Source organism: Odocoileus virginianus, chromosome 6 (genome assembly GCF_023699985.2).
Source record: "Odocoileus virginianus isolate 20LAN1187 ecotype Illinois chromosome 6, Ovbor_1.2, whole genome shotgun sequence".
Taxonomy (NCBI): domain Eukaryota; kingdom Metazoa; phylum Chordata; class Mammalia; order Artiodactyla; family Cervidae; genus Odocoileus; species Odocoileus virginianus.
Genome location: NC_069679.1, coordinates 46,976,311 through 46,999,707, shown reverse-complemented (window position 1 = coordinate 46,999,707; position 23,397 = coordinate 46,976,311). Strand labels below are relative to the sequence as shown.

Genomic DNA, 23,397 nt, shown 5'->3' with positions numbered 1-23,397 from the left:
AGCTGACTCATTTGAAAAGATCCTGATGCTGCAAAAGACTTGAAGGCAGGAGGAGAAGGGGATGACAGAGGATGAGATGGTTGGATGGCATCACCGACTCAATGGACATGAGTTTGAGTAAACTCCGGGAGTTGGTGATGGACAGGGAGGCCTGGAGTGCTGCAGTCCACGGGGTCGCAGAGTCGGACACGACTGAGCGACCGAACTGAACTGATACTGGGTGTAGCTGGAATGTATCCCAAGCAGGCACTTCAGTCCTCTATCTGGATGCTTTTTTTTTTTTTTAAGAAGGCGTATCAAAGTGGAGCTTGCTCCGAGGAATGGTTTATTCCTGAAGGGCAGACCGGGAAAATTACCGGCGAGTGATTAATGAATGCGAGGTCTTGGCTGTTTCCTCTCCTCAGAGCACAGGAAAAAAGGCAGCCATTTCATAGGCCAGCGTAGAGCTGTCTTCTAAAGTATTCCTGCTCTTTTCCTATTCGCCTCCAGAGTGTCCACCTGCCCCAGCTCCCCGCTAAGCAGCTCTTCTCTTTTTCGTCCCACTTATATCTGTTCAGTTCCACTGCCTGTGTACAGCTTGTAGCTAAAATGCGAGGTTGGGATGGGGCTGAAACTGATCTCTGCAACATCATCCCTGCTTTCATACCTAAGGCTCACTAGGGTCACAATGCCTTTGAGGTGACATCTCCTTATTTATGTCTCTCTCGTGCCTTGTCCTTTGTTTCTTTTTCTATCAGTTTTTCACGAAAAGTTTAGAGGACTCAAAGTCATGTCCTCACATTAGCAACCAAGCATACATGTCCTGCCGTGAGTCCCTCTCGACTCAAAGTAAAAAAAGGAAATATGTACTAAGGAGCCTTTAGCTTCTGTTTATAGCTCCCAAAGGGTCCAAGGTAGATAATTCCACTAGCAGAGGACTTTTCCTCGGACTGCTGTTAAGTCTTGGGATTCGCAGCCTCTTTCAACGTCCACCAAACAGAAAACACGAAGGTTTCGCCGAGTCTCGCCCTCCTCGCTCGGACTACAACTCCCAGGATGCCCCCTCGACCTGGGAGTGCGCACGCGCGTCTGGGGGCGGAGTGGGAACCAGCGCCGTCGAGTCGGGGGAACGCCGGCGGGTGGATCCGACCACTCCCTGGGAGGCGGACGCAGGAGGACGGGCGGGTACTGGAAACCGAGCGGCAGGCAGTCCCGGCAGGTTTGTGAAGGAGGTCGGTGGCCGCAGAGGACGCCAGTCAGGTAAGCCCAGCCCGGTGCTTTCCAGGAAGTCCGTCTGCGGACGCGGGCAGGGAGTCGCACCGGCCATGGTGGCTGAGGCGGGAGAGGTTGCCGCTTTCCAGCCGCTCGGCTTGAGATCTCCTTCCCTACCGATCCCACTCGGGGAGCGTGGGGACGCTGGGGGCTGCTTCAGAGCTGACGAGCCGGGGTAGCAGCCGTGGGACGTGCTGGGGCGTCGCCCGCGTTGGAGGCGCGCGAACCCCGAGTTGCTGATGAATCACTCGGGGGCCCGGCCTCGCGGGGTTCGGGACCGGCCCCTTCCCCTCCGGGCTGGAGCTCGCGCGGGCCGCTGTCGTGAGAACTCGAGGTGCCTGCCCCTTCCCCCTCGCCGGGGTGTAGCTCGGGGGACTAGCGTCTAAAGGTTTTTTTCACCAAGACTCCTTCAAAGATTTCTGCCTGGTGAAAGTTGGAAAGGAAAAAAATAAAAAGCGGGGCACACCCTTTCCTTTTTGATTGAAATCTGGCTTGTCTTGCGTTCCCCGTTTTGATCTATTTGCTCTTAGAATAAGTTCCTGGCTCCCATGCAGCACAGCTGGATCCGGCTGTGAAGTTTGTATGTTGGTTTGTTTTGAGGACGTGACTGGGTCGTTATATTTTTGCTTACAGAAATTGGGGTGTTACCTCTGCAAGCCTGCATTCAGATTACAAACAAATGAGAACATAGGGGGGTTTTTTGTGTTTGTTTTGGTTTGGGTTTTTTTTTTATGTTTAGTTAAGAATCGCATTTCCAACTTGCCCTTGGCTTCTCTTAAAACCAAAAGTCATCTGGTGTTGAACATTGCAGTAAAACGTAATCCCAGGAGGTCATACTTGAACAGGAAATAAGCCTGTGGAGATTTAAGCTAGTTATGTGCGGTCTCCCTTGGTTTGTAACATTTTCATGCACCTCGTGTTTCTTTTTTCTGAGAATTCCTTCAGATTAAATTGATTAATTGGCCTGTCCAAAAATGTATTAGGCTTAGAAAAATAATTTTCTTCAACTTCATTTACCTTTGCTAGTCTCTCCTTCCTAGTCCAGGCACTTTTTAAAATTTTTATTTATTTGGTTGTTCTGGATCTTCATTGCCTCAGGCAGGCTTGTCTAGTTGTGCCGACACGGGGGTGGGTGGGAGTATTCTTCCTTGGGTGCGAGGACTTCTCATTTCCATGACACAGGTTAAAAAGGCCAAGCGACTTTACTAGTTGCAGCACACAGACTCAGTATTTGTGGCTCTCAGGCTTAGTTGCACACCGCCTGTGGAATCTTACCCTATCAGGGATCAAGCCCATGTCCCCTGCCTTGGGAGACAGACTCTTATCCACTGTATCACCAGGGAAGTCCTTTGGCAGTTTTTTTTTTTTAACCCTCTCATTTCTTTTAAGAGCCAGAGTTATTTTATTAGAATACTTAGAATCACTTAACACATTTCAAGGAAAGGAAGAAAAAGGGAAAATGTCAGATGCAGTATATTTTGGCTTGTTTAGCTAGCTTGCTTTCAAAGCTCTCAGGATTTCTAGTTTGCTCATCTTTAAAATGAGGTTGTTCAGCCTGATGACCTCAAGATTATCATCCCTAAATACCTGACTTTAAAAATTCATTTTATTCATTCAGGAAACATTGGCCACACCTGTCATTCCAAGCCCTTGTACTAGGCAACAAAATATTTTTGAAGGAACAAAAATAGTTCTTTAGGATGTCACTAACCTAATGCTCAATTTGTGTGTGTGTTGTTATGACTGATTCCAAAGTTTTGTGGTATATCTTCCAGGTCAAATTACTCTGCAATAAATAACTTTACCTAAAATTAAGTACTTAGAGGTCAAATCCAGCTACAGTGCTCAGGTTCCTCTAATCAGATTTTTCAACTTTCAGCTGCTGGTTTATTTAAATGAAATGTAGATTCATTACAACAGAAAGGACTTGAATGGGGTAGAGTGGTGCTTCTCACCAAATTACCCAGTGTCTAGTAGGTTTGAAGTGGGGCCTTTGTATCTTCTGGTCAGATAGGGATTACTGTAGCTGCATTGGGAGATGACACTTTGAATATGAAGGGCAGAGAGATGTTTCAGGGTGTTTATAATGACAGTTTAAAGACCAGTGCTGATAGCTGTGATATGAGATGCATAGCAATGGCCTTTTCAAATTCTCTTTCATTATTAAAAAAATAATAATCCTTCTCGCTAACAAAAATAATTGCCTTCACAAGTTTTCTCCCTTTCTTTTTTCTCTTTTGCTCCTTCCCTTCTCCTTTCTCTTTGTTGTATTCTGTTTTTCTCCATCTCTCTTCCTCTTTCACATGTTTTCACTCATATTAATTCAGTAATTCACTGATTCAACATATGTTTTGCCCGCACCTGTGCAAGACCCTGCCGTAAGCTCCTGGTGAATACAGACATGGAAGACATTTTTTTTTTTTTTTGTCTGAGAGTCTGCTGTCTCTGAGATTAGGCATGTGTACTTGTTTATAGTTCAGAGCACTGTAAGCTTGTCTGTAGGGAATAAAAACATGCTGTAGGAGTTCAGAGGGAGAGATCTTCAACAGTCATGGTACCAAATGAGGTCATCTTTTTCCCACTAAGTGATCATCTGCATTCCCCTAGGCTATACTCTCTATACTGTTTGAATGTACTTATGATATATCTACATAGAATAGAGTGCAACTTCATAAGTTTATTTATTTGGAACTTGGAGTGAGGTGGCTTTATGCAGATCAGATCTGAGCAGTGTTCTATGGAGGCTAAGAGGTGGTGAAGGTGAAAACAGACCTGGATAGAGGCACGGAGGAGGACTCAGTGAGTTTTAGGTGTCTGTGTGATGTACACTGCTCTTGTTATTTAGGATATGTTATCTTTTAAAGATCAAATTACCTGGCAAATTATTCTTCATGCTTTTCAGTTGTCCTTAAATTTAAACATACATGACTCTGTCTTGATTGAGGTAGTTGAGAGCCTTATTCTTTGGGTTGTAATGGTTGCCAAAGTACTATCTTCCGTCCTTGCTGACGTCCAATTTAGCTGCCTTTTCCTTTCTCAGTTTTATTTCAGACCCTCTAAAATGACAACTATAAAATCATATTAGAAAACAAAATTTTACTGAACTTCTCACAGTCCATTAGGTATGTATTGAAATTTGTGAATAGTCAAAGTTGATTTGATGTTAATGAAACCTGAACATGAACGCATATACTTTTGATCTATATACCTATAGGCATCTGTAATCCATTAGGTGGGTTACAATAACGAAGGAATAGAGAGTTGAATAGCAAGTAATTGAATATGTGTGCGGTAGTCTAAAATTTCATTTGAAACAAAATCATTAACTGCTATCATGAAGCGGAGCACTGCATTGTATTTTTTTTTTTTCTTTTTTTTTTTCCACTGAGGTATAATTCACATTCATTGGAATGCACACATCTTCAATGTCCAATTCAAGGAGTTCTGTCCATTGTATACACTGTAACTTCTACTAACGAGATGGAACATATTCTTATCACCATAGAAAGTACCCGCATGCCCCCTCACAGCGTTCCCTTTACACATCCTCCGAAGGCCACCACTTTCCTACTGCCTGCCTCTGACATCATAGCTTTGTTTTGCTTAGCCTTGGACTTGACATAAATGGAGTCACACAGTAGGATGTGCTTTTTTTGGTGTCCACTTCTTTTCTGTAACATAATGTTTCTGAGATTTGTCAGTGTTGTGTGTATCAGTGGTATGTTGTATCAGTGCTTTCTCTTTTACTGATGGATAGTATTCCGTTGTATGAATGTACCCCAATTTGTGGATCTCATTTCCTCTTGATGGATATTTGGGCTATTTCTAGATTTGAGTTGTTATGAATAAAGTTGTTATGAACATTTTATGAGTCTTGTGTGGATAAGTGTTTTATTTCTCTTTATAAGTACCTAAGAGTGGATTTACTGAGTCATAGGGTAAGATGTATGTTTAATTTTTTTTAAAAAGTTGCCAAACAAGTCTCCAAAGTGGTTTATATGAGTTTTAGTTGCCAAATTTTAATTTTAAATGTTGCCAAATTTTAGTGCCATCAGCCGTCTTTATTTTAGTCGTAGTAAAGTATATAAAATGGTACCTCATTACGGTTTTAATTTGCTTTTTTTCTATGATTAAGGATGTTGCGTGCTTTGCATGCTTGCATGCTCAGTGGGTCTGATTCTTTGCCACCAGCTGGCCTTAGCCTACCAGGCTCCTCCGGGATTTCCCAGGCAAGAATACTGGAGTGGGTTGCCATTTCCTCCTCCAGGGGATCTTCCTGACCCGGGGATCGAACCCGGGTTTCTCGCATTGCAGGCAGATGCTTTACCCTCTGAGCCACCAGGGAAGCCCCAAGGCTGCTTAGTATTGTGTTAATATAGGAAGCATTCAGTGGGATCAAGGAATGGTCCTGAGGCCCTGCCGTCTTTTCAGGGTGAGGAAAGCCAATTTAGCCTTTATAAAGTTAGAGGATCTGCATGTACACATAATTGGTTTTGATACTCTTACCAGCAAGTCCCCTGTTTAAGTTACATGGTTGGTCTATTAATTTCTATACTCTCTTCTGTGGAAGCAAGCAGGAAGACACCTGCCTTTGTTCACTCACACACACACACACACACACACACAAGCAGGAAGACACCTGCCTTTGTTCACACACAAACACACACACACACACATGGCTTTCCTGTTGACTCAGATGGTAAAGAATCTGCCTGCAATGCAGGAGACCCAGTGGCAACCCACTCCATTATTCTTGCCTGGAAATTCCCATGGATAGAGGAGCCTGGTGGGCTACAGTCCACGGGGTCGCTAAGAGTCAGACACAACTGAGTGACTGACACGTATATATACACATACACACATATATATAAAATTCATGCATTTTAGTTTTCATCTTTCTGCTACACTACTTCAGTCCAATCCTTTTTGACACACAGTTCCTGAATTTGTCTTGAAACAATTTCTAAGTTTTTCTTGGTTATCAGATTATCAGATTTTATTGACTGATAACTCAATACAGTAACATTTTTAAAAGAATATCACCATAACCATATTACTCTAATATAACTATTTTGTTTTTTCTCATTTCCTTCCAGGCTTTATTCATCCACATACTTATTTTTGTATGGTTGAAATCATAGTCTACATGTCCTTTTCTGTGGTAACCAGTGGACACCGCGTTCTGTATGTGGTCACCCTTGTTAGTAAAGACAAATAAAGCTGGAGATGGAGATGAGACCACTAGGGGACTTAGCAGTGGGAAATCTTGAAACTAAAGTTTGATTGAAATTGAAGTAGAAGACAGTTGAAATTTTCAAAGATAGGGTTACCCTTCCATGGAAATGCAGGACAACTTTGGTTTCCTTATTCTCTTTCTTTTTAATGTATAACAGCTTTATTGAAATATAATTCACATATACAGTTCACCTGATGCAAAGAGCCAACTTACTGGAAAAGAACCTGAAGATAGGAAAGATTGAAGGCAGAAGGAGAAGGGGACGACAGAGGATGAGATGGTTGGATGGCATCACTAATTCAATGGACATGAGTTTGGGCAAACTCCGGGAGATAGTGAAGGACAGGGAAGCCTGGTGTGTTGCAGTCCATGAGGTCGAAAAGAGTCGGACACGACTGAGCAACTGAACAACCACAGCATACAGTTCACTTGTTTAAAGTGTAAAAGACAGTGGATTTCAGTATATTCATAGAGTTGGGTAACCATCACCACAATTCATTTTAGAAAATTCTCATCACATCAAAAAGTAACCTCTTGCCTGTTAGTAGTCACTACCCACTTCCTCCCAAACCCCCCCCCCCCAGCCATAGGTAACTGTTGTACTTTCTGTCTATGAATTTGCCTGTTCTTGACATTTCATATAAATGGTATCATACAATACATCATCTTTTGTGATGGACCTCTTTTGCCCTTATTGTCTTTCTTTTTTTTCTTCTTTTTGCTTGTTTTCTATTTTTTATTTCACCCTTTTAATAATTCACTTTGAGAATTGTACCACAGGCTAGGTTCCTCCACAGACATGCTCCCTTTTTGACCTGTAGAGAGAGACACTCCCTCCGGTATGTGTGGTCAAACACTTACACCTACTCTCTGAGGGAGGAACACAAACACACCAAGACAAACTGAAAATCTTAAGTTAATTGATACATGGAGATTGCTCTTTAACAGTTTCATATCTGGGCACATCTAAGCACTAATATCACTACAAGCACGCACATGTGAACGTAACTCCTGAAGCGCAAGTGAGAAAATGGGTGAAAATATGGTAAGCTGGGAGGAAATGAGGCATGAGTGGGCAAGAGTGAATGAGAACTAATGGCAAGTTGAGTGTTCAGGTACATTCTCCTGGTGTTAAAACACTGCCTAAAACTTTCAATCTGTTAGATCAGTAGCAATTGTCTGATGTTTGTATTATTTAATATGTACCAATATATAGACTTGTAGGTAAGATTGCTGTGGTTAGCTTAGATTTGATATAACCCCAGGATTTATTTTTGTTCATGGTGGGTGATTATTAACCCAAGTTAGTATTCTTAAAGAACTGTTCTTTCCCACCTGACCGCCCCCCCCCCCACCTCCGCCTTTGTCATAATGGCCTCTGAGCTACTTTGCTTGGCTTGAAGGTGGGATTGGAGGGGTGGTTGGGATGGAGAAGTGGGGAGGTAGGGAAGAAAGATTATTATGATTAGGAAAAATCAGTAAAGGATTATTTAAAAGTCAACCCCCTCCATTTGTTTGTCCCAAGAACTACAGTATCTTAGAGAAGATCATAGAGCCATACACAGAAATGGACCTTGGCAGATTGACACATTTTTATCTCTGCCAAGCCCTCTGTGCAGCTACACCTGCTTTTGCTTTGCCACTTTTGAGCCCCTGTTAGTCCTCCTTGTCAAAGAGGCTCACTTCCTATTCTCCTCTAAGACATCATTTGCTCTCCACCAGGGTACAGTTCTCGTCACTGCATTCAGCTTCTTAGTTAGCCTTCCCATCTGCCATTTCCTCTTGTCTGTCTTTTCCCATTGCCAAATAGGAGTCCTGGTTTATAACTCCTTTTGAGTCAGATACTAGGGGAGCCTCTTCAAAGAAATGTTTGAACCGGTCCCTGAAAGAATGGATTTCAACATGAGCAGAGGTGAAAGGACATTTCAGGTGTAATGAGCAGTTTTATCTGAGGGCTGGAGGCAGAAGAGCAGGGAACCGTGTTTACTTCGTTGCTGTAATACAGAATATGTGAGGATTACGCCTTCCCCTTTTAAGTTTCTTCCTCTCCTTTCCCTGGCTCCCTTCTCATCCTCCTCCCATCCCTTTTGAACATGTACTTTGATCTTCTAGCTTCAAATATAGCTCCTCCCTGCTATCTGGCTAGGAGATCCTTCCCTGATCACCCACAGTGATCTCTGAACTTCTGTAGCACTAACTGCTGGTACCATTCTTTTGTCAGTTATTTATATGTTGCCTTGATTTAAAAAACAAAACACACACAAGCAAAAGTCTTATGTGCATATCTCATTTTCCCAAAATAGAGTTTATTAATCAGGGTTCTTAGGTCTCAGAACACTACCCGCTTAAGCTAGCTTACTCGAAGGTATGGCAGAAGGGCTGAGAGTTGTAGTGGGTGTTACCCAGTTAAGGCACCTGAGCTCCCTGCACCCGACTACAGCTGGAACCCAGAGCAGGCACTTGGAAAGCCCCTGTCCTTCCTCCCTCTGAACAGTTTGCAGAACTCTTCAGCTTCTTTCTGTGCCTCCACTCCATTCCAGAACAGTGATTTGGATTTTTAAAAATATTTTCTGTCTTTGTAACTGAGTTTCTTGGTGCCCTCTTAAAGCTTACACCTGTGGCAAATGTCCCAGCCCTGCCCCATCCTCTCCTGACTTTCTATTTTCCTTTGGCTTCTGTTTCCCCCCAGCTTCAGCTTAATTTGTGACTTTGGCTTGCTATGAGGCTGCCTCCAGACTAGACTGGATGATATATGATCTCTCAACTTAGGTTTTGTCTCTCAGCTTTTCAGTTTCCTGAAGATGGATTTGGTCTGTCCTTAGCCTGGGGGTACTCACTGGACTGAACATCTGTGAGGAAAGAGGCGTTGTTACGGCTGTGTGCTTCGTAAGGCCTGGGTAAGGGTGGTCTCAGACAAGGGGGTTTAGGGTTAGTCGTCCCCAGCCATGCTTACTTTGGTACCAGAGGTCATTGTGTTTTTGTATCTGCACTGCATCTGGCAGATTGACAGCTAAAAAGTAGGTGTATCTCTTTAGTATCAGTTTATTGCTATGACTTCTGGCCTGGAAAATCCCATGGATGGAGGAACCTGGTAGGCTACAGTCCATGGGGCTACAAAGAGTCAGACATGACTGAGCGACTTCACTTTCCACTTGCTGACCATTAGAATTAACTTTGGGGCATAACAGGCAAATCAGAGCAATATGTTTAATATTAAAAATAAATTACCAAAGTTTGTTTTATCATCTCTTGAAAGATTTCTCATTTTAGAGCAGACTATTTTTAAAACATTTTTGAAATGTATTTCCTAGTTCAGAAGGAATAGAGGAGTAGAATATTGATAATAATTAAATAAAAAGCACTAATAAGTTTTTACTGACTGTGCCCCCAGTCCTGTTAGGACTGGTAAAATCAGGTACTCCCATCATTGATCTCAAATCTTACTGAGTCCCACTCCCTTCTAATTTTGTTATACATTTAGTATCTGCTATGCTGCAAGCTCTGTGCTGAGCTGGTAATATAAAAATAAGTGCCTGCCCTTAAAAGACTCTTGGCTTATGAAGAAAATAGATATTAAGCAACTGATTATGAGATAAATGTTGATAGAAGTGTAGGCAAAGTGGTGACTTACCATCTCTCTTGTACTGCTTTCTTTGTACATTTGTCATCTCTCACTTTTTTATAATCTTTTTTTAGTCTTCATTGCTCTCACCCAGAATTTTCAATTAATTACTTGGATTGTATAGATCTCAGTATGATATCTCATTTACCTAGCATGAACTAATGAAGGTATTCCTTTAAAATGAACTTTGAAGATAATGACTTTATTAGCCAAAATTTACCGAACATTTGCTCTGTGTCAGGAACTGTTTTGATTTATATGTATTCATTTGATGAATTAATATATCAGCTTCCTGAGATAGGTACTATTATTATTCTCATTTTACAGATGAGAAAACAGAGACAAAAGGTTGCTCACTAGCTTGCCTAAGTTTGCAAAGTGTAAGAAGACTAAAGACTGTAAGAAGACTAAGATCTTTTTAAAAATCTATTTTAAATGTCATTTTTAGTAAAATGCAGTAGAAAGCTCTTCCTGTTAGTAAATTCTTTTAAGATGATTTGGAGGATATAGAATTCAGAGTTCATTGTGTTCAGCTGAACATGCATACACTTGTGCATCAGGTATTATTCTGTGCTACTGATTTGCCTTCTGAGGTTGTTGGCAGTTTTTGGGTAGTTATATTAAATTGTCCCACACTTTTGTGTTGTTTTATGGTTTTTCCTTCTCTTTGCCTCCAGCTGTGGCTTCTTGTTGCCAATTGCTGCCATTTTCAGCAACTTGCTTCTGTTATTTATGTGGTGTGTAGTAACATAAAAGTAAAAACATGGTAGAAAGTATTTTATAGAGGCAGCGTGATAGAGTGTAAAAAGCACGGATTTTAGGGTCAGATTCAAATCTCACATCCATTGTTGAGAAAGAAGTTGTATATCCTCGGGCAGGCTTGTTATCCTGAGCCTCAGTTTCATCATCTATGAAATGGGGATAGCAATATTTTAAATATTTTGCTATGAGGAGATGTATTTGCTAAAGTAGCTGACACATAACAGGTATGCAAATAAAAATCATTCCTTTATTTTTCTCTTCATTATGTTGGAGTATGACATATGGCCTCTTTGTTAATCTGAGAACTCAGGTTTATGAAAGAAATTTGTTTCTAGGATGTAAGAAAGATATAGACAGTCTTATTCTCACACTTAAAAATTTTAGTTTATAGTTGGCATCATAAGTGTCCATTTGAATATTATCCTAAATTCCTGTTTGGGGTCTTATACTAAGCTCTTAGTAACCTCCTCCCCTTGTCTGCATTAAATTAAGTTGCCTTTACTTCTTTCTGTGTGGCTTTCTTGATTTCCTTTGTTTGCTGTTAAAGGAAAAATATTCCTTAGCCCTTTCTAAAAGAACATATGCCAAGGCAGACATTATGACCTTGGGGATAGTAAACCAAGCTTCTTGACCAATAGCAATGATTTCTAAGATTTCCTTTCTTTCATCACTTCTGCTTTTTTCCAACTATCACCAGTCTTAAAATATTAGTTTTTCTTTCCACCGCACTGCTTCCATTTCTCCTTTCTCTGAAACTATCCCCACTAGCTGAACAGTTCTGTTTCATTAGTTTTATATGGTTTGGTTTTTATTGTGTGTATATGTATTTCTCAAAGACTATATTTTGATAATTTTTATTATTTTATTGGAAGATCTACTTTCATAATATGATGAAAATTTTCAGCTTTTGCACCAGAGGTTTTGTGCCTTCTGTCTTGAAATTCCAATAAAAACCTGTGGTACCCTTTCCTTACGGGACTGTTAGATGCTTCACCACATGCAAGTACTCCAGCTCAAGTCACCCCGAAGTTTTTTAAACAGTTTTGCTGAAGCATAATTTATGTATGTAAAATTTATCTGCTTTAAGTGTACAATTCAGTAACAGCAAATAACTTTCTCTTCTCAAAAATTATTGAGTGCTGCCTTTAGTCTAAAGGAGGATAGTCATCTTGGCCTTCTCCCTTTTTGTTCCTGAGATCACTTGTGGTGGGCTGTGTGATCTTGCTCCTGGTTGCCAAGTGGTTGCTTACACGTCTCCATCTGTTGGTCATTGCTTCAGTTATTCACTTGGGATACCATAGTATCTCATTAACAGTGACATTCTCTATACTTGGGACACAAAGTCAAAGTGTTGGGAGAGTGCTGTTTTCTTGAAGAATGGCTCCTTTTTGGCATTAAGGGAGGGGACTCACTCTTTCCTGTTAGGTATTCTTCACCTGATAAGAATTATACCCTAATTCCTACCCCTTGAGACATCAAGATATGTTATATAAATTGTAGGCATGCGCCTCTCCAAACATAACTACTTCTCCATGTTAGTCTGAAAATTAATTGCTATGGCAAAGCTTGGTGTGTCCTTGGTCGCCTGAAATTGATTAGGGTAAAATGAGTGGTATCCCTAAAAGTCACACATGTGCTATTTCTCCAACGTTATGTATGAAATACTTCACCACGTAGGAGTAAGGCACAGTCCAAGGGGAGCATGCATTCATAGCAGGCAGGGCGCCAGACACCTGAATTAATGAAAGTGCTGGTGCTAAATAGTGTGGTGCATCTTGAGCATCGTTAAAGTGTTAACCTTCAGAGTGAAAAAGAGGCCAAGTAGGCTGGGAGGAGCTAGGAAAGGCTTTGAGGAAGATGGACTTGAGCTAATCTTTGAAGGGTATGCAAATTTGGATAGGAAGGAGAAGTGAAATTTGGCACTGGGGCAGGGAGGATTGTTGAAGAGAAGTGCAGTCCATTGCAACAAATGAGGCACAGATGTAAAGGTGAACTTTAGGATATTTGTGTGACCTTGAGCCAGCTTGATTAGAGCTGAAGATTCCTAATAATCCTTAGTTAAAAAGTAGGAAGGTGGAGTTTTAGCAAAATCACCTAAGAAAAGTCAAAATACAAACCGTTAACAAATAAAAATGAATTCTGAGCAAACAAATGTAATTAATGTAGAAGCAGTTTCAGGAAGTGTAGTTGGGTAACTGGAGCAGGAAAGCAAAAGCTTAGTCAGGCAAGGAGTTCATTTGTCCCTAGGAGAGAGGGCTTGGTAAAGCATTGTTTTCACTTCCTCTCTTTATGAGACTCCAGAAATTTTCTAGGTACTGGAACCATTCCTGGGAAGAGGCAGAGTCCAGAAACAGAAGTCTTTAAAGGCCTGCACAGAACTTTGGAAAAGCTAAAGTGATTTTTCTTGATCTTTCCTTAGAGAAACACACCCCAAAACCGGCCCCTTCCCAGTTTGAGTTTTAATTATATAGGGCTTTTGGTCCCAAGCTTCTGGAGCTTTGGAGAATTGATAATTATATATCTCTTTAAATGATTTTTACTATTGGTCTTATAAATTGTTAGGTTTTCCCCTTAATTTTCTGAAATTCTTTTAATAGTAAAAAGCAGCGACCAACAAAGGTCCGTCTAGTCAAGGCTATGGTTTTTCCAGTGGTCATGTATGGATGTGAGAGTTGGACTGTGAAGAAAGCTGAGCACCGAAGAATTGATGCTTTTGAACTGTGGTGTTGGAGAAGACTCTTGAGAGTCCCTTGGACTGCAAAGAGATCCAACCAGTCCATTCTAGATCAGTCCTGGGTGTTCATTGGAAGGACTGATGCTGAAGCTGAAACTCCATTGGAAAAGACCCTGATGCTGGGAGGGATTAGGGGCAGGAGGAGAAGGGGACAACAGAGGATGAGATGGCTAGATGGCATCACCAACTCAATGGACATGAGTTTGAGTAAACTCTGGGAGTTGGTGATGGACAGGGAGACCTGGCGTGCTGCAGTTCATGGGGTCGCAAAGAGTCGGACACGACTGAGCGACTGAACTGAACTGAATGAAACTTTTTGTTATGGCATGCATAAACTCAGAGGCAATATCTGTCACTGTTTTTCATCCACAACTGCAAAATATAATGAATGATTTTTTTGTTATTTAAGTTTAAAATTAAATGTGCGTGATACAGAACTCAAAAGGGACTGCTGGAGATCTAGTGCACACTCTCCCTGTTTCTTTATTTCTCTAATTTGTCTCTGGTTCTTATGAGCCCTTCCAGAGTTGGTTTCAAGGCCCTTATTTTTAAAACTTGAGTGATCCTAGACTTTTAGAAAGACCATAGGGATCATTTGTTTACCATTAGTATATTTTGTGGTAATAGAGAAAAGTGCCAGATTTGAGGAATGGACATGGATGAATTAATAGGGTTGAATGACTCCTCTAAAATTTCTTATACTATCACCTTCTGAAACTAAAGCATTTATGAAGCCTGTTTCCCAAACGCCTCTTTCCTAGATTCTAAATCTGTTTTCCCAGTCTGTTTTCCTTGTTCTAAAGTCTTTTCCCTAATATCTTCTAGTACTGTTTTATTTTTGAGTGTCTTGGTTTTAAAATTTACTTGAAATAGAGACAGAAGTTACTTGTAAATTTACTTTAAAAAGAAAAAATGAAATAACAAGGCAGAAGTGCATGTGCAGCTTTATACTTCAGCATTTTTAATATATTAATAAAACTTGTATTTAATTCATGACTAAAATTCTTTTGCATTCATTCTTATAATTTATGATGTATTGGGAATTCACGTTTTCATAGAAACATTTCTAATTTTATTATGGGAAAATAGGAAATGATCTGTAGAAATTTGCTTTATTTGGCAACTTTCCAAGAAAGCATTTATTCATGTGGTCATTCTACTTTAACTTCTTCTCTAGTACATAACAACATAAGCCCATGTTTGACTTCTTTATTTACTTTTTTCGTTGTTTAATCTGTTCTTGTTTTCCAAGTCACTTTCCTAAAGTGTTTCACTGTATGGTTTTTGAGCTTACCTAGCATGATTCAGCGCTCATATTTTCCCTTTCTACTTAGACATTGTTCATCTTGACAGCGATAAGGGCAAGTTACTATTTTTCCCCCAAGTTTGGGTTAATGTTTCTTTAAGATCACAGACATTGGAGCTAGAAGAGACCTGAGGACATTGGAGTCGGGGATGAAGTGAATAGGCTTCATCCTTTGCCACTTCTCGTCTGTTGGTAGTGGCTTTCTAAAGATTGAGGCAGAGTTTACGCTGACTGGGAGAAGGCCGTTTGATTTGCTGTGTCTGTACCTGGAGTCGTCTTTTGTCAGAACTAAGACATATCTTGGTTATTCCTCATCTAGCCTGAAAAACTGAGAAGGGAAGTAACTTGCTCAAAGTCACAGAGCCCTTAAGTCCATGGTTCTACTGACCCCCAGTGTTTGGACCTAAATGCTAGGCTTTTTTCTCCCCAAGTATTCTGGATTTCTTTCTGTATTTTTTGGTTTGTGTTTGCTTTTTCTCCTTGAGGGATAAGTGAATTCTATTAAGTATTGGGTTGGCCAGATTGGGTTGGCTTATTTTTTTCCATACCATGGCTCTAGTTGTGCCCAGTTGTCTTTAACTTCATTCAAGACAGTTTTGTTAGATTGTATTGTGACCGCTGTCATATCAGTGTGGCATTTAAAAAAACAAAAGATCAGTTTTTATGTAGCCATTTTAATATTGAATATGGAAGGAAAAAAGCAGCATTTTCAGCATAGTATGCTATATTATTTCAAGAAAGGTAAAAACAATTGAAATGCAAAAAAAGATTTGTGCAGCGTATGGAGAAAGTACTGTGATTGAACATGTCAAAAATGGTTTGCAAAGTTTCATGGTGGAAATTTCTCACTGAACAGTGCTCCAGTCAGGTAGACCATTGACGTTGATAGTGATCAAATAGAACAGTCAGCGTTATACCATGTGGGAGATAGCCAACATACTCAAATCATCCAAATCAAGCGTTGAGAATCATTTGCACCAGCTTGGTTATGTTTATCGGTGGTTATGTTAATGGTTTCCACATAAGTTAAGTGAAAAACCTTGGATGTATTTCTGCATGTGATTCTCTAAAACATAATGAGAATGTTCTGCTTTTAAAACAAATTGTGATGGCGATGAAAACTGGATACTGTACAATAATGTGGAACAGACAGATCGTGGGGAAGTGCAGTGAACCATCACCGACCACACCAAAGGCTGGTCTTCATCTAAAGAAGTTGATACTGTGTACATGGTGGAATTGGAAGGGAGTCCTCTATTATTGGCTCCTTCTGAAAAACCAAACGATTCATTCCAACAAGTACTGCTCCCAGTTAGACCGACTGAAAGCAGCACTGTATGGGAAGTGACCAGAATTAGTCAACAGAAAACCCAAATCTTCTGTCAAGATAACGCAAGATTGCATGTTTCTTTGATGACTAGGCAAACACTGTTACAGCTTGGCTGGGAAGTTCTGATTCATTTGTTCTATTCATCAGACATTGTACTTTCAGATTCCATTTATTTTTTCCTTTACCATGTTCTCTAAATGGAAAAAATTTCAATTCTCTGGAAGACTGTAAAAAGTACCTGGAACAGTTCTTTGCTCAAAAAGATAAAATGTTTTGGAACGATGGAATTATGAAGTTGCTTGAAAAATGACAGAAAGTAGTGAAACAAAATGGTGAATATATTGTTCAATGAGGTTCTTGGTGAAAATGAAAAATGTATCTTTTATTTTTACTTAAAAACACAAGGAACTTTTTTGCTAACCCAGTACTTCAATTTGTCATAGTCTGTTGTATCTTCAGGAAAGACTCAGAAGTTTTCATCAGGCAATTGAGAAATAAAATTTTCCTCATTCTAGGAAAGAAAGGAGACTTGAGTTATAGTCTAGCTAAAATTGAGAACTTTGTTTTCACTTATTTTTGAGACAGAAAAGTTTTCCTATTAAACTTTTAAAACTTGCTATCTTATCCTCATTACAATCCAACCAGACCTACCCTCCAAAAAAGGCAGGGGAAAGTAGAATTTTATTAGAAAGAATGAATTTTATTAGAGATTGTTGGTTCAAAACAAAATCTGGTCTGGAAGGAGTAAAACACTAGCAGATTTATCACCTGTACTAGTTGACGTTTTGGGCAAGATTGTGCATTATTTTGTAATTACAGATACAAGCATCATAGTACACAGCACAAGTGATAATAGTAGCTCTATTCTGTGTGTGTGTTATGGGTATGGGCTTATTTTTATGGTTTAGATTAGTTCTAATAATTCCTTGGAGCATTTGTCCCATGTTTTACCAAAACCTTCACTTTTTTAAGTCTCACAACTGCTGGGACAGCCTTCACACATAGTATTTTGATGCCTTATTAAAAATGTTAATCAGCAGGTCTGCAAGTATTGCTAGCAACACTTATGTACATCTTCATGTAGTCACATTTTGTTGAGAATAGTGGATTTCTCCCAGGATAGTTTCCTCATTTGAAAGTATATTTTTCTATAGAAACACATTTTCAGTTGAACAGTAAATGATGCACTTCTTAATCCTTTTCTGTGGCACAATTATTGATACATAGCATTGCTGTAGGATGGGGTTGTACATACACGTGAATGTTAAAAGGGAGTGGAGAAGGAGAAGTGAAGAGACATCCCAGTGACGGGTTCATTCTGGGCTGTACTCTTATGATGGAAAGTGGCAAGAGAGGGTCTGAGGCAGAATCAGATTTACTTTCACTGTGTGCCCCACTTGCTGGTCACCACATTGGCATATTGAGAGAGCTCAGCAGTGTATCTGAAGAAAACTTTACAGTGTTGAGTTTGAATCTGCATTTATCATTAAATCTGCAGTTGAATATTATGGTCTGTGCCCTATTTTTGCCATGTCTTTGATTCTTATGATCTTTAGATTTCAGTTTGACAAATGTTATATATTAACACATATACATGGAATCTAGAAAAATGGTACAGGTGAACCTATTTGCAGGGCAGGAATGGAGACTCAGAGGTGAAGAAAAGACATGTGGACACAGCAGGGGAAGGAGAGGGTAGGGCAAATTGGGAGATTAGCATTGACATATATACACTACCACGTGTAAAATAGCTAGCTAGTGGGAAGATGCTATATAGCACAGGGAGCTCAACTCGGTGCTCTATGATGACCTAGCAAGGTGGGATGTGGGGTGGGGCGGGAGGGAGGCTCAAGAGGGAGGAGATATATATATACATATCGCTGATTCACTTTGTTGTACAGTGAAAAACTGACACTACATTGTAAAGCAATTATACTCCAATAATATAATTTTTTAAAAATCCAGTTTGATATGCAAGCAGCTCATGCAGCTCAATGTCATGAAAATAAATGACCCAATCAAAAAATGGGCCAAAGAACTAAATAGACATTTCTCCAAAGAAGACATACAGGTAGCTAACAAACACATGAAAAGATGCTCAACATCACTCATCAGAGAAATGCAAATCAAAACCACAATGAGGTACCATCTCACACCAGTCAGAGTGGCTGCTATCAAAAAGTCTACAAACAATAAATGCTGGAGAGGGTGTGGAGAAAAGGGAACCCTCTTACACTGTTGATGGGAATGTAAACTAGTACAGCTACTATGGAGAACAGTGTGGAGATTCCTTAAAAACTGGAAATAGAACTGCCATATGACCCAGCAGTCCTACTGCTGGGCGTACAAACCAAGGAAACCAGAATTGAAAGAAACACGTGTACCCCAGTGTTCATTGCAGCACTGTTTTCAATAGCTGGGACATGGAAGCAACCTAGATGTCCATCAGCAGATGAGTGGATAAGAAAGCTTTGGCACATATATAGAATGGAATATTACTCAATTATTAAGAACGCATTTGAATCAGTTCTAGTGAGGTGGATGAAACTGGAGCCTAGTACACAGAGTGAAGTAATAAGTCAGAAAGAGAAACACCAATATAGTATATTAACGCATATATTTGTAATTTAGAAAGATGGTAATGAAGACCCTGTATGTGAGATAGCAAAAGAGATGCAGAGGTAAAGAACAGACTTTTGGACTGTGTGGGAGAAGGCAAGGGTGGGATGATTTGAGAATAGTATTCAAACATGTATACTACCATACGTGAAATAGATGACCAGTCCAAGTTCGATGCATGAAACAGGGCACTCAAAGCCGGTGCACTGGGACAACCCAGAGGGATGGGATGGGGAGGGAGGTGGGAGGGGGGTTCGGGAGGGGGACACAGGTACACCCATCACTGATTCATGTCAATGTATGGAAAAACCACCACAATATTATAAAGTAACTAGCCTCCAATTTAAATAAATTACGTTTTTAAAATTCCAGTTTGAGAAACATAAAAGGGGGAGAGAGAATAGCAGTCTGTTTATGGAATTATCTGAAATTCTTTTCCTTTCATTCTCATGGTCCTTTTCCTCTCCCTATATCCTATCCCCTTGTGTCCAGTGTCTCCCTTCTGCCGGACAGCACATTAAATGTAATTGGCACTTAATAAATGCATACAAATACATTTACTGATTTGAAGATTGGGAAATTGGTAAGGCTGAAAAGGAGTTTTTCAGAGTGAAGGAAAAAATCTGGTCTGAAGCCCAGGAAATTCAAAAGGGTGAGACTGAGGAAAGATGTTGCTGTTCACCTTTTGCTCACTGCATAAAACTCAACTTGATCTCAGCATGATTTCTTTTAGATCTAGTCTTGTTTATTTTAGGATTTTATATCTAGTTCATTGCTTACTAACTCGGTGTATTAAGAAAATTCTTGCAAGAGGAAGAATGAGTCATAGCAATACTTCCCTTAGGAGAGAGAGAGAAAACTAGTCTCTCCATTGTATCCTTGGAGTGGATGCAGCATTTTGATTGATGGCTGAGCACTGATTAGCTTTTCCTGCAAGTCACCTCATATTTGGTTTTGTCCACAGTGTGACTGGTAGAAGGATCTTTTAGGTTAACCAACAGAGATAAGAGCTCTGTAACTTAATACCCTGAGAGGCTTGTTTATGATGTCATTTCTATTTTAAGGTTTTTTATTTTTTTTGAGTTTGCAGTAACTTTTAGAAAAGCTTACACATTTCCTCCTTTACCCAGTCTATTAAACAAACCAAAAAGAAGACTGAAAAACATTTGGTACTTAAAAACTGGGTTTGCCAAGGGCGTGGTTGATGTGGCATTCATCCAAAGAGAGTGGGTTCCTCTCTGACCTTGCCCTGGATCTCTGATGCTGCAACTACAACAAGAATAAATAGAGAGGAGGTGGGCTCCAACTGGGAGCTGGCTTGGCTACTTTGAACCAGAAAAGGAAGTGGGGGTGCTCCCATGGGAGCCACAAGGTCTCTCAGCAGAGTCTTGTTGAAAGATTGTTTTTGAAGTGGTATGATATCCTATGAAGTATTTCTCCTAAAAGTCACAGAAATGACCTGGTTGCTCTTGCCCTTAAGGTCACACTGGGTAACCTGCTTCCAGTTAAATCTCTTTTTTGTTCTGGCCCTAACAAGTTTTTCTGGACTGCCCTCAGTCTCCAGACTTTATATTCTTTCCTTGTGCTTTTGGGGTGGGTCTATAGATCTCATTTTTTTAAAAAAAGAAATCAAGATAACATCAGTTACAATGGCAAGAAAGAGCTGCTTAACTAATTTCATACTTAGTGAAGGTTGGTAAGTTTCCATGGAACTTTAACACAGAATAATCAACTACCATTTTCTCAAACTTCTGTGTGCTGAGCAGCTTCCTCACTCAGATGTACCCACATCTGGGTCAACTGTAGCATCCTATGAATGCCACAAAAATCATTATTTAACACCCTGCCTTTTATGCTTCATGGTATAGAAGAGGCAGTGAACAGAACAGAAAGATTTAACATCCAATTATTTCCTTTAAAAAATGTCTTATTTACTACAAAAGTAATATATACACCTAAAATAAAATGGTTTTTATTTTTTAGAAGGTAAATATGGTGTGCATAGTATTTTGGACACAGTGGTGTCCAAAGTATATTTTTTGGTTATACTGTGTTATCTAGAATCATAAGCTCATAAAAAGGAAATGACCTATGAGACTTTTAAACTCTTGTGGTTGAGGAATCTGCTGCACAGTAATCCTGACAGATATTCCTGCACTTTAGCAAATGCCAGGAATGGAGGACTTTCTTTACTCCAGCCTTCTCCATCAAAGGGAATGTTCCTCAAACCAGCAGAGTTGAAACTCAGGGCTGACACTAAATAGGACAACATTTAGATGCTTTAAATGTTAGAGATAGCTTATTTTAAAATTGTTTCCAGGTTATTTCTGAAGCCAGGCCCAAACAAGAAAGAAAAAGGAATGTTGATTTGAATTTCTTTAACCAAAACATATTGAATCAGATATTTAACAAGTTTTGGATATTGAACCATATTCAGTTCAAAAGACTAATAGATATGTATCCAGAGAGAATATTTTGATCCTAAATACTGTTGTCTGATATGTATCAACATTGAAATACTTTTATTGGTTAAAAAGAAATGTGTAGTCATTAAATTTTCTTTAGCATAAAAGGATAAGACTACCAGCCAATAGTCAGTATCTGAAACAAAAAGACAAACCTGAATTTAATACCTACTGTAATTAGAGAGCTGTGCTAGCTAAACACAGTGTCTCTGAGCATAGGAGACCAATTTCTTATATATGGTTTTTGGAAAGAGTGGAATTATGGGACTGGCAATTGCTATACCGTTGTGGTATGAGTATTCTAAACTGGTTGACTCAGTTTGCATTCTTTTAGCAAATTGTGCATATCAGTTGCTCCACATCCTTGCCAATATTTGATATTGTCATTCTTAACAGTACTTGGTATTGTCATTCTTTTTTGCTTTAGCTCTGCTTGGAGGTATTTTTATTTTTAAAAAGGCAAATTTTGAAGGAAAAAAAGCTAAAAATACAGAGTGAACTCAATCAAATGTTAATTTTCAGCTTCATTTATTTGCTTCATAGTAAATAAGCCTTGATTTATTTCTTAAACAACTTCTTAACTTACATTTGATCTAGGAAGAAACATCCTAAACAAAGCTACTGTCATTTAAAGGTAAGAGGCTAGTGTTTCAGTAATCCTGAATGACTCCAGGTTGACTTAAGTTGACTTTCATAAGTTTACCCTTAGTCTTAAGATTAGATATGTTTGCTGTTTTCTAGTTTTGGCCTGTGCTGTGATGTATTCTCTGATGATGTAGCACTAAACAAAGCAGAGTCCTTGATGGAATATAGTTTAGGTTTTAGTGACAAGATATAGATAATACATAGCATGTTAGATAATAATATAGAGAGAAATATAGGGTAAGAAAGTAGAGAATGCCTAATACAGTAGTGGAGGAGCCTGTGGGAGTTGTTATTTTATATGTAGTGGACAGAGAACCCCTCTCAAATCAGTTGATCTTTAAGCAGAGATTTTTTTTTTAATATATTTATTTTATTGAGGTATAGTTGACTTACAGTGTTTCAGGTACATATCCAGGTAATTCAGTTACACATATACACATATATTATTTTTCAAATTATTTTCCATTATAGGTTATTACAAGATATTGACGATAGTTCCCTGTGCAATACAGTGAACTTTTGTTGCTTGTAAAGCAGAGATCTTAAAGAAGTGAAACAACAGGTTATTTAACCATTTTAGGGAAGATTTTTACAGGTAGAAGGAACATCAAGTGGAAAAACCCTCAGACAGGAGTACGCCTGGTTTGTTGGAGGAAGAACAAGAAGATAAATGTTGCTAAAGTGCTGTGAACAAAGTGAAGAATGGTTGGAGATGTGTTGGGGCTTGTGTCGGGGGAGCTGGGATGTTGTACAGCCATGTGGACCATTGGAAAGCCATTTGGTTTTTATTCTGATTGAGATAAGATGACATTAGAAGATGTGAGCAGCAGAATTAATGGGATCCGGCCAATTCACACAAGAACCTGTACACAAATGTTCATAGATACTTTATTTATAATCGTCAAGAACTGTCTTTGAACATCTGAATGGTTAAACCGCAGAAAATACATACCATGGAATATAACTTAAAGTGAACTATTGATACAGAGCATCTTGGATGAATCTTTAGGAATTTATGCTTAATGATAAAAGCCAGATCCTAGGGTTGCATATTGTGTGATTCTATGTATATAACCTTTTTTTAAATGACTTAATTTTAGAAATAGAGGGCAGTTCTTAATTTTAGAAATGGAGGGCATCAAATGTTGTTTGATAGGGTTAGAGAAGGAGATGGGTGTAGTTATAAAAGGACAACATGGGGAATCTTTGTGATGTTGAAACATTCAGTATCTTGACTGTAGTGGTGGGCACACAAACCTAAAAGATAATAAAATTGTATGGAACATACTATACACATATACACAAATATGAGTATAAGTAAAACTGGGAAATCAGACTAAGATCAGCAGACTATGTCAATGTCAGTATGTTCATTGTGATATACTATGAACTGAACATTTGCAAAATTTTCAGTTCTGTTCAGTTGC

At 39.4% G+C, this 23,397-nt stretch overlaps 1 protein-coding gene across 1 annotated transcript in view; it reads left to right on the top strand.

Moving 5' to 3' along the window:
• The first annotated feature begins 1,075 nt into the window (after positions 1 to 1,075).
• The window catches only part of TMOD3 (tropomodulin 3), an 86,862-nt gene continuing 64,540 nt past the window's right edge, over positions 1,076 to 23,397 (top strand). The window contains exon 1 of the mRNA XM_070469274.1: positions 1,076 to 1,239. The gene's annotated coding sequence lies outside the window, so the exon portion shown is untranslated. The remainder of the gene's footprint in view (positions 1,240 to 23,397) is intronic.